The sequence below is a fragment of the Centruroides vittatus genome, unplaced genomic scaffold (assembly GCF_030686945.1).
Source record: "Centruroides vittatus isolate TY-2023 unplaced genomic scaffold, ASM3068694v2 contig_318, whole genome shotgun sequence".
Taxonomy (NCBI): domain Eukaryota; kingdom Metazoa; phylum Arthropoda; class Arachnida; order Scorpiones; family Buthidae; genus Centruroides; species Centruroides vittatus.
The window spans coordinates 84,183-95,741 of NW_027122045.1; the positions used below are offsets into that span (position 1 = coordinate 84,183).

An 11,559-nucleotide genomic window follows, 5' to 3' on the forward strand; every position below is an offset into this window, starting at 1 on the left:
TGTACCTGTATATTTTGTGACTGTTTCCTGAAATATAGGTGAGAGCTTATATTTCAGGAAAAACACGAAACACATGAATGAGGAAATGTCTGTAGTGTCATTAGTGGTAGTTTTTGTGTGTGTGTTATTATCAGTGCTTGTTGCTGGATTATCCTGACAGGTTACGTGATCTTCGGTAATGCTAGATGTTTTTTCGTCTGTTGATGTATTTGATTAGCAACCTACTGTTTGATAAGTTCAAGTGTTGTTTGTGAGATAAGATTGTTGTGTACAATTGTTCTTTTTTGATCAACAAATCATCACCTTTTTTCGGAGACAGTGATGTGAGGATATTGTTGTGTGAATCTACGGTGTAGTTGTTGCCTGTATGTTGTCATGTTTGTTTCGAGTTTTGTGATGGTGTATTAAGTACGGATGATAAACTCGTTCATATCTGTCGTGTATTTGATCTGTTGACATGGTTTCCAGCCTTTGTTGTTTGTGAATGCATTGCCACAGAAACATCAAGGCTATGTTTGTTCCTTACATCTGTTGAGGGCATTGCATTAGCCATGCTTGAGTCGGTGATTCGTTCGCCACCGGTATCCAACTAATACTGTGACCTATTTTACGAACGTGAACTTCTGCCTAATCCACGAATGCGGACCTTGTTAACCCGGGCGACGTCCGAGCCGGTATCATACTTAAATCTGGTTACTACCATGATAGATTTGCCACAGAATATGGGTGTGGTCACTGATAGCTTCATTTCTACCCATAGACTTTACTGGCATGAGTGTTCCTACCAGAAGCTTGTGCTCCAGTCTTCATTGCGCTACAGATCAGTAAAATTACTCGGCTCTCCAACCACAACTAGGGGGTGACCACGGGATACTGCACATTACAATTGCGCACTTTAAAGTTTCTATTTTTGATTTGAATTTAGTTTTTTCCTGTATTTATGTATTTACTTCTTTCGAAAAAGCTTATTGAACTTTTAAGTACAATTACATATTTTCAAAAAATGCTCAATATTGGATGCAAACATATTTTATAGAGATATGTAAATAAAAAACCGAAGTGTTTCATGCATAATATTCATACAATCTGCATAATACAGAGAGCCAGAACGTACAGAAAAGGACAAAATACCTATTAGCAACACTACAAAATACTAAATTATTATACTAAACAAGATAAGGTAAATGGTAATGAACACGTTGTAAGGGTTAAATCTTCATGAATGTCGAAGATAATTCCCTGCATTTCCATGCTGTTGGCTGTATGGCGAGAACGCCCAACATAGTTGTGAGTTCTCAAATAATGCAGTTCTGTAATCCCTTTTGCATATTTTTCATATAAGTGTTAATATTTTTTAAAGAACTTTTTACTTACTAAGCAAAAACACTTATATTGAAATATCTAGAATAATTTTTCCAAGAAAGTTTCAAAATTAAAACAAGAAGAAGCACACAAAAAACTTACCTACTATATCTATAGGGAGCTCTGAGAAAGTATGCCCAAAAACTACTATACAGATTAAACAAAATTTAATTCCACAGAATGCAGCAGTTCTGTCTCTTATACAATGAGAGCGAAGTTTACGAATTGACTGATACAACGAAACGAAGATTAAATTCCTTGTGGCAGTATCTAAATATAAAATATTTAAACTTAGTCTTGTAATAGAATTTTCAACTATAACGTGGTTAATAAATATATAAAAAACATTACATTAATTTCATATAACAAAACTCAACAATGATTTTTGTAAAAGTGAAAAATCCTCATAAAACTTTAGAAGTAATTATAAACTTTATTTTCACACATAAGGTTTTTTGTAAGTAGTTTCAAAAATTGCTCAAACATTAAAATATTTCCTAAATTATAGAAATTTTTTTGATACTTTCCGATATTTAACTTGAAATTTAATTTATTACTATAACCTCTATTTCAGGTGATATTTTAAAAAGTCCATTTGTTTTTAAGATAAAAAAATTTTACATATATTAACAACTTTTCTTTTCTGTACTATTTAATTACGAAAACACTTAGTAACTTATCACTAATGAACAGGCTTTCAAAGAACCAAAATTATTTAATTAACTTGTACAAACTGCATTTCGGCCATGCTGGCTCTCATCAATTTTAAGTTACACAAAACAGAGTCTTTAGTGACAATTGTCAACATGAAAATATATGTCAATAGTACAATTATTACAAATTATTTAATTCACATTAATAATAAGAATCTAAATTATAACTAAAACAGTAACACAACAATATTAATTAAGCAAGTCTAGTAAAAATCAAGTTTAGTATAAGATACAAATGCATTTTGATAACTTAATTAAATAGGCTCAATTTATAATAAGCCTGTTTATTAGTCATAAGTAACCCAGTAGCTTTTGTAATTAAATTTTAAAAAATTTATTTTTTGAGAATTTTGTATTAAATTGTTTTCTATTAAAATTTTCAACTATGAGTAGGGGAAACAAGGTTTTTAATTGCCGAGATCGACAGAATACATCGTTGTATAAAAATAGCAGTTTAATGGCAAAACAAGTAATTCCCATTCCCATTCATTCAGACTTTTTCTGAAATTCTATAATGATATATTTGAAAATTAACTTGTACCATAATTATTTTACTGAAAATGTACACTTTAATGTTAGGTATCTATGAAATTATCTAAGATTGAAAAACCAAAATTCAACAATAGTTTATTCACTGTTTTTTCTAATACAACGTATTTGTAATTTTATTCGTCTAGCTCAGTCTAGGTTGCTTAGAGCATTTATCGAAACACGTAGCGTAAATCAATAAATATACTTTTACGCATCATGACTTTCAATTCAAAATGGACACTTGTACGTTACGTAAGTAAACTTTTCATAATTTACAAGAAACATCAAACATCGCACAGTTATTTCATGTATTTTTTTCTGAAAAATATATTACGAAATTAACTCATACAGTGTCCTGTTTAAACATCGACATTACTGTATATAAAAGAACATTATTTCGTTTGTTGTATTAAAATAACAAACGAAATAATGTATACTTGTATAACAATTATAATAATAGTATACTAGTATAAAATGAATAAACTATGAGTAATATTTACGATTTTACTCTGACCTGTTTTACCACGTGAGGAGATAATGCCTAATTCCATCAAAGTTTCGACAAAAGTTGCCAGGACAACCCAACTTGAGAAGAAAGCGAAAAACGACCTGTAAAAAATTTTAAGTGGAATGAAAACTTTATTATTATATTACTTGAAAAACAATTGAAAGTAGTCTTGTCTGTGATATCGAATACCTGTTTATTTTCTTTAATAATTCAATATATTTTCGCTGTATAATAATCTGTAATTAACTTTCTTTTTAAATAATGACAGTCTGATTTGGCAATTGCTTTTAATTACCGTGATTTCCATCTGGTTACCCACGAGTTCTTTCTGTTTTAATGTCAAATTTCAAAAGCACAGACACAATATGCAATATCTGGATTATTTGTTTGTCGTAAATTAAATTATGAAATGATTCAACAATTTCTTTTTTGTCTAAGTGTTTTTAGTAATATTATACCTATACTTAAACAATTTGTAAGAACATCACACAATAGAAGCTGATGTACTTGTGTAATATGAGTTTGTCTTACGTATAACAGTACATCAGTTAATTTGAAAACAGTTTAATATAAGTAAATTTTATTTAATGGTCTGTTAACATTGCTGTACGTACTGTACTTATAATTAATATACTGGTAATGGAAATTTTCAATGTGGTAGCATTAACTACACAGAAATCTCTGCATGAAAAATGTTGTGTAATTTATATTTGTTGCTTTAAATGTAAACGAAAGTTAATTTACTTTCTGCACTTTGTATTTTAAAATTTCAGATTTCTTTCGGCCTACTGTTGTATGATGTAATGTTTTCCATATATTATATTTTTGTAGTATAAAAACTTCGAATTTGCTTTGATGTATCCTGTTTTTATTTTTGGAACTCTACCGATATTATCAGTCGGAAATTATGATAACCGTAGCTATGTGTAATGCTTCTAATGCTACCTTAATGTGTAAGGTACAGAACACGTGTTTACGGGTTGACATAGTTGTCATTTTTGTTTTTATCAATTTGTGCATTAATATGCAGAAAGTTACGTAATTTATATAAATTTGTACATTTATATAAATTTTAATTTTATTTTAAGAACATTATTTTTTAATTATTAACAATCTTTTTATTATCATCATCATTAATCAACGTCATAATATTCATTTTTATATTAATTTTAATTTTCACAAAAGGACGCAAAATACTTTGACAGATCGACTAGCTAGTGCACGTGTAAACAGAAATGTCATACAAAATAAAACAAGAGAGAACAGAGAGAGAAATCACATTCCGTTGCCATATTGATTACATCTTGGCTAAGGCTAAGAAAATAAACTACATGCTACTAAAATGTGCTAGGTGCACCTGGGGACTAAATTATAAAGCTTGTAAAACTATATAATGGGGCAATACAACCAATGCTACTTTACGCAACTTCTAGCTGGGATCATGTAAGTAGTAAAAATTCAGTAGCAAGTAAATTACTCTCTTTTCAAAGACAGTTTGCTATCAGAATTTCAAACTGCTGCAGAACTGTTTTTACTAATGCCTTTTTTGGTACTTGCAGAGCTTTTTCCTTTGCCACGATGTATTGTAGTAAAAGTTGTAAACTACGTCAGAACTACAAACATCAAAGCTCAACAACGATCTCTACTCCTATCTACGGTTGTTCATATGCTACCACATTGCAATTACCCTACTATCTCTGATCATCACCCTGTAAACAAGGTTATTCCCAGGGTACATTTGGTGTCATCTGCTTCCTCCATAGATAATTATGCAGACATTAATATCTACACAGATGTGTCTGAAAGCCTCCTTAATGTCGGCTCAAGTATCTGTATCTTTCTTCAAACTGACATATTTTGCCCAAAATATGTTAGAAAATACAGATACCCCCCACATAGCTCTATCTATCAAGCTGAAGATGCTGTCTATCAAGAAAAACTCTGTCTATCAACATTTACAGTGATTCTTAGTTTGTCCTATAAGCTCTATTAAATCCCAATTGCAATAGCAATAAAATCACATATATCCAGCACCATATTAATAATCTTGTAAATAGGATAACTTTTATATTAGTTCCTGGCCATACTGGCATACTTGGAAATGAAAAAGCCAAGTTTGAGGCTAAGTCAAGCTGCAAAACACACTGACTTGGACTGCTCTCACAGCCCTCTCTCACGTAGCAGCCTTAAAAATTATATTCATGACAACGCTATGCAAAAGTGGAATCAACAATGGTTGAGAAGTAAAACTGGTAGAATAACAAGACTTTGTTTGCTTAGTGTTGAATGCAGGTTCTCATCACCATTTAAAGATTTAACGTTTGCTACTGCTCAACTTCTTACAAAGCATGGAAATTTTAGCAGTTACCTGGCGATGTATAACAAAGCAGAAACTGCCTCTTGCTTGTGCTCTACAGAAAACTTAGACACCATCGACCATGTGATCTATCGTTGTCCAATTTACGATCAAGCTAGATATTTTCTGAAATTAGAAATCTGTACGCTTTGTTTCAGGTGACCATGTCCACTCGACATGCTTGTTCAGAAGCCACTGTTTGATTCTTTTTACAATTATGTTCAAAATATATGGAAGAAAAGACTATCATTTCTAATTTCTAGTTTTACATTTTAGTTTTCACTAAAAGCCGATTACTAATTTTATGTTTACTTTGTTTCATGTATTTTGATTTACGTATTCTTAGTGTTATACACCCATAGGAATGGTTCACTTATTCTAACAAAAAAAAGAGAGCGAAACCACCACACGCCTTTCTCCATGATAAAAAATGTGTAGAGCGTAAGTCTGTTAGCATTATTATTCTATCACGTCACACGAGATAACGTTAGTACAACGAGCATTCTTAATAGAAACTGCCAAATTAAAGCCAAATTCAAAACTTCACCACTCAACGAGATTGAAAACTGAAAATAAAAATATTACGTAAGACAAGATCTATTACCCTCCTACCCCTGAGTAAGAAATCGTAAGAAATCCTTGATCCCACCCACCCCAAAATACCTTACATAATTTATGGGCGGCCCCTATGGTCCGGGATCGAATCCACGCAGGAAAATCAAGAAATTTCTCAAGGCTAACTCAAGAGCAGTTGTTCCGCATCATGTTGTATCGCGATTGACATTTCTTTGAATAATAGATATATATTTTAATTCATAGATGCTACTGTATTTTTAATTTTTATTAATTTATTTATTATCAGGCAAAAAATTAATAATATTATATATCAGAATAAACTGTCGTAAGCAAAAGAATATTTTTGTTTTACTACCGTATAAAATTAAAAGTTTAGTATAAATCTACTAAAAAGATTACTAGTATATCTATTGCGAAAAATCATTATGAACACAAGGGGTTAAACATTTTTCTATGAATTGAATGCTACATGATCTTTCTATTTTAGGGTTTATGGCTGTTCGCTATGACGCCTAATACGGGCAGAACTAAAAAAGAAGCCCAGCAGAATAGTGAAAGTAGAGAAAGATGTTCCTGTCCGGCGTGAAGTACGGGAACCTGAAAAAGTTACATAATTTACAATGATAATATGAAATACACGTTGAAGTAAAGACGTAAAGACTCACCCACATCAAATTTTATATGAGCAAACTGTCATGCTAATATGACAAGTGTATTTGCTAATTCTGGAATAAATAAAAATTTTAAGTGTGTGATAAACAATGTAAACGTGGAAACATTCGCGTTATCTTTTGAAAGATAAATGACAAGTACAGTATATTTAAAAAGTATCTCATGGACCTAAAACTTTTAATCGAACACTCGTTTGATCAACACCTTAGTGCAAAGCTTTACATTAACTTTAATTTATGATAAAATATTGAAATCATAAAGTATAACTTACAAACATATTACTTGAGCAGTAGAATAAACGACTTTCTGGTTTTTCTCTTTGCAATAATCAACTCTAGCTGATAGTTCACTATCGAGCACTAAAAGGTACTTTTATGATGAATAAACTTATCGATAAAATATGTTTTCAAGTTACCAAATCTTATTAGAATACTTACACCAATTTAAAATACTTCTTAAATCATCTTCGTGACAGTCACTTGGAATACAGATATCTAAACGTAAGTCTACATGAAAATTTCTTAAATTTTTTAAGGTAGTTAAAATTGACAATGGTTTCTGAAAAAAAATAATGATATGTAAGAAATATGTACAATTTTCACGTGGTTAACATTAAATAATAGTTTGTTTATGAAAATTATGTCATACACTGCGCATTATACGCTCGGAAAACGGTTCGTATACAGTTGTACGAGTAAACTAATAACATAGCCTGTATGTTTGTAAAAATGCCATGTAATTTGTTTGCTTATTCAGACATATTAATTTTGATTTAATTTTGAGCGTATCTATCGGTTACACAGCAAAAATTCACTAATAAACCAACTCCGATTGAATTACAATTTGTTTGAGAAATATTCCAGTTTTCATCATTAAATACATTGATTTAATTACGCAATTCACTGCAAATCACATCAAAATATATTTAAATAAGTAAGCTGTTGATAGATGATGCGAACAATACTGATCCGAAATAAAATATTCTGCAAAATACATATATATTATTCAATTTCAAAGAAAACTTTTAGTACATTTCGTTGCATCTGTTATGAAAAGTATTGAAAATTATACTACATTTTAAAAAAGTTTACATACGCATATGTTTTGAAGTGTAATTATTATTTAATTAAGAGATAAATGTATAGCAAGAACTACAAACTTCACAGAACAATGAAAACAGACGTTTGTTATAATTATTTCGAACATAAATAATCTTAACTAGTAGCAAAGAATATTGAAGTTTGTTTATGTAAAATTATACATCGTGTATAATTAACACAAGGGTATAAACTTATGATTTTATAGTCCAAAAATATTTAAAATATACATATTACTATAGCTATTAAATGTAATTACGCTCGTTAACCATCGAAAGCTTTTAACTTCGTCACGTAGAAGTTTTGTGACGTAGTTTTAAATGCTAGTTAAAAATGGTGGACGTTATTCAGAAGTGTCTTTTACGAATGTTTTATTTTTTATTCACGTGATAGTAGTTTTGGGTGTGGCATATAATTTTTTCTAAGATAAATTTTAGTACAACATAATTCTTAACAGTGGATTATTTAAACAATAATATTCGTTGTATATACCTTATATCAATAAACTGTTTATTTAGGAAAAAGTTTGAATTATTTTCATTTCTGCTTTGAAACTCCCTGTAATGTAATGTTACGTGTCTCTCAAATTACCTTAATGTTAGATGTACAAAATATTTTGTCGTTTCGTTCTGATGTATTTCACATGGAAACGTGATATTTTTTATGCCACAGTACTTCTGCAATGTCATTCAGAATGTCATCACTAAGCATGCTGATTGGTAATTGTTGTTCAATTTGAATAAGTGATGAAATAAGAAAAGACTTTGGGAATGTGTGTCTGTGTATTGTTTTCATGTTAGTCAACATTGCCACAGGTTAATAACTTTCATTTTTGGTCAATGCTTTAATACAAACTTTACAACCTGTAAAATTTTAAATTTTTTGAAAACAAAGCCAGCGACATAATCCATTATTCATTCCAATATATTGTAGATGCATAATTATGATAAATTATTTCAGCACAAACATCTCTTAATATGTCCATTCATTTCCTCTTTTAATTTTTATATATGTTTTTTATACTTCTTCATAATAATCTCTCGATTTCTCATCAAGCGGAATTTGACAAATACCAGATGTCGGGCCTTTTAATAGAAAATATAATAACGACAATATATATATTATGTATATAGTCTAATAGATAGTTAATAAAATACATATATTATTATGTAGTTGCAAATCTGTTGATTTTGACATCCAGCCTTTCTAATAAAAATACTCAAAAGACTTTTTCATAGTGCTTTGCTTGGTTTAAAAATGAACGACGAACCATTCAGAAAATAACTGGGCATCCCATTCTTATTTTGTCAAAAAGTTTTATATGAAACGTTGATAATTTCTTTTCCATCTTCATACACTTTCCACAAACGAAAAATTTCATGCAGGGCAAATTGTTTCTCGCAACATCGTAGCGTTCAGTCAGTTCTCGTTCTACACACGACATCGCTGGTTTCCAAGTTTTAAACAATTTCAAATGTCTTGGTGCCTTAAATACATTTTTTTCTATTTGTTTCTTTGAATTTATGCGAAAGACATAATTTTGTAAGAATTTCGTAAAAACATTGTCGAACAAAATAGTAAATGGTTTACAACTACACAAAATGGACTTCCCGATAAGACGGAACCCGACGGCGAACGTCTGAAGTACGATTCCATTCCTGACAAGGTTTCAATATTCAAACAATTGGAGTGGTATCAGCTGTATTTTTACACCATGGATTATGTACAAAATAACCTGGTGTACTTTAAATAAGTTTTTAAAGAAGATCAATGTTTGCTTACTGTAAAATTTTACTACATATATGATGTAAGAGTAAGTAGAGTTTTGAATGTTTGTTTTATTTGATTCAGTTGTCGATTTTGTTTATTGTTTCATTATAGCTTATTCTGGTAAGGGGCTAAAGCCACAAAATGTGGATACGTTAATTAACCATTGCGGTAAAATATATTGGATGATACTTTGGTCTCGAATTATGTGTCTAAATATACATAAAATGCCTATAAATGAAGCTCTGTTATCATCAATACGCCAAAACGAATTTTACAAAACAGCTATAATTAGGTAAACTGTCAAATATTGTGATTCAATTGAGAAAGAAACACATTGAATTCTATGACGAACATATTAAACACAATTTCATATAAAATTTTTTTTGAAATATCGATTTTGTACCGCATCTTTAAGTTTCAATGGAGAATTAAACTCAGAAGTAGCATTTCAATCAAGCTGTATGAAATCTTCATGCAGACGATAAACTTACTAAACTACCTCCCTGTTCAATATGGAGATTCAATTGGAAGTTAGTTGAGTAAGCTTATCGCCGTGAGAAATCTGGGACAGAATCCAAGCAAGAAAGTGCCCGAAAATTTTTCACGGGCAGTCAGATTTGTTCTTCACAATTGTCAGCTTTTATATGGGTTTGACAGGCGCATCGATGAATATAAAATAAAAAAAAATTAGTGTCCGTAAGACGAAAAATTGAAAATTTAAAAATTTGCTCATATAAAAGAAATATACTTTTAAACGTTCTTCAGGTATTTTAACGTTTAATTTATATTCAAGAATATAACTATAAATAAATTTGAAGTAGACTAGGAAAGTACCAAACTACACTTAACACTAAATAAATTTAAATTTAACGATAGATAAGTAATTTTTTACAGTTTAAACAAATTTACTATACTCACAACAAGATTTTCCAATAAGTGAAGGAATGTATTGTTTCTAAAATTTAAAATTAACTCTATAGTTTCAACCCTTATTTTAGGCAAATCTATTTTGATTGCACAATACTTTCCATTAATATTTATTGAATTTCTGACTGTAGAACTGTGACCGCTATCAATATTCAAACACTGATCGTAATCACCCCTAATCCATGGAGTTACACCTAACATACCTGCTGAAGGTTTCCCCATAGAATCCAACACTGAAATAAAATATTCTTAATTAAATCCTAAAATTATAAATTTCTTAAAATAATATTATACATTTTATATTATTAATTTATACATATTTATATATTTATCGGAATAAAACTTGAATTTTCTGAAATCTTAGTAATTTTATTTTTATTATTATATTTATTTGTATATGAAGTTCAGCATTTCTCATATACATAAACCACTGAACACTGGTAGTTCGTATGATTGATGAGCAAACAATGTATTTCCGGGATAGTTCAATATAACATCTAAATAGAGTCCAGTTGTTGGTAAAAAGTTTTCCAGGAAATAACTACGCATTTGTTGCTTTGCTTTATTTCATCCTCCCAGTTCAATCATACGTGTAACATAAATGAGCTGAAAATTTGATACAAAGAAATACATTCTGTTTGCAGCAAAACAGTAAAAATTTAGCTTATGAGCGTTTTCACTTCTCTATGTATGAAAGAAAATGAAAATAAAAAATATTTTAAATCCTGCTAGAATTCAATATTGCCACCAGAACACTCGCATACATACATATTTATGAAATTTTTCCTCGTTGTTTTTTTTTAATTTTTGGTTTCACAAAATCTCAAACATGAATATTTGCAAAAAACTCAGTTGGACAAATTTGACACGATTTCAATTCTATTTCTTGTTATATATACAAAACAGCCGTAAAAGTGAAAATAAATGAAATGAAAAAAATTAGATAAGAACTTCTCATCATAACACAAAGTGCATTTCTGTGCAATAAGAGATGTCTGTTAAACCTGTATGAGGATGCAGCTAAAATTTCTTTGGAGGCATTACATT

General features: G+C 29.9%; 1 long non-coding RNA gene across 2 annotated transcripts; it reads right to left on the bottom strand.

The window, feature by feature from the left end:
- Nucleotides 1–1,496: 1,496 nt before the first annotated feature.
- LOC136973495 (uncharacterized) lies at nt 1,497–7,077 on the bottom strand. Of its 2 annotated transcripts, none has more exons than XR_010880504.1 (3): nt 6,990–7,077; nt 3,121–3,215; nt 1,497–1,632 (listed from the first exon to the last, which is right to left on the bottom strand). It is a non-coding gene; the product is annotated as an uncharacterized lncRNA (long non-coding RNA). The 2 variants fall into 2 exon arrangements; XR_010880505.1 differs by lacking the exon at nt 6,990–7,077 and adding an exon at nt 6,712–6,771.
- Between the last annotated feature and the right edge of the window lie 4,482 nt (nt 7,078–11,559).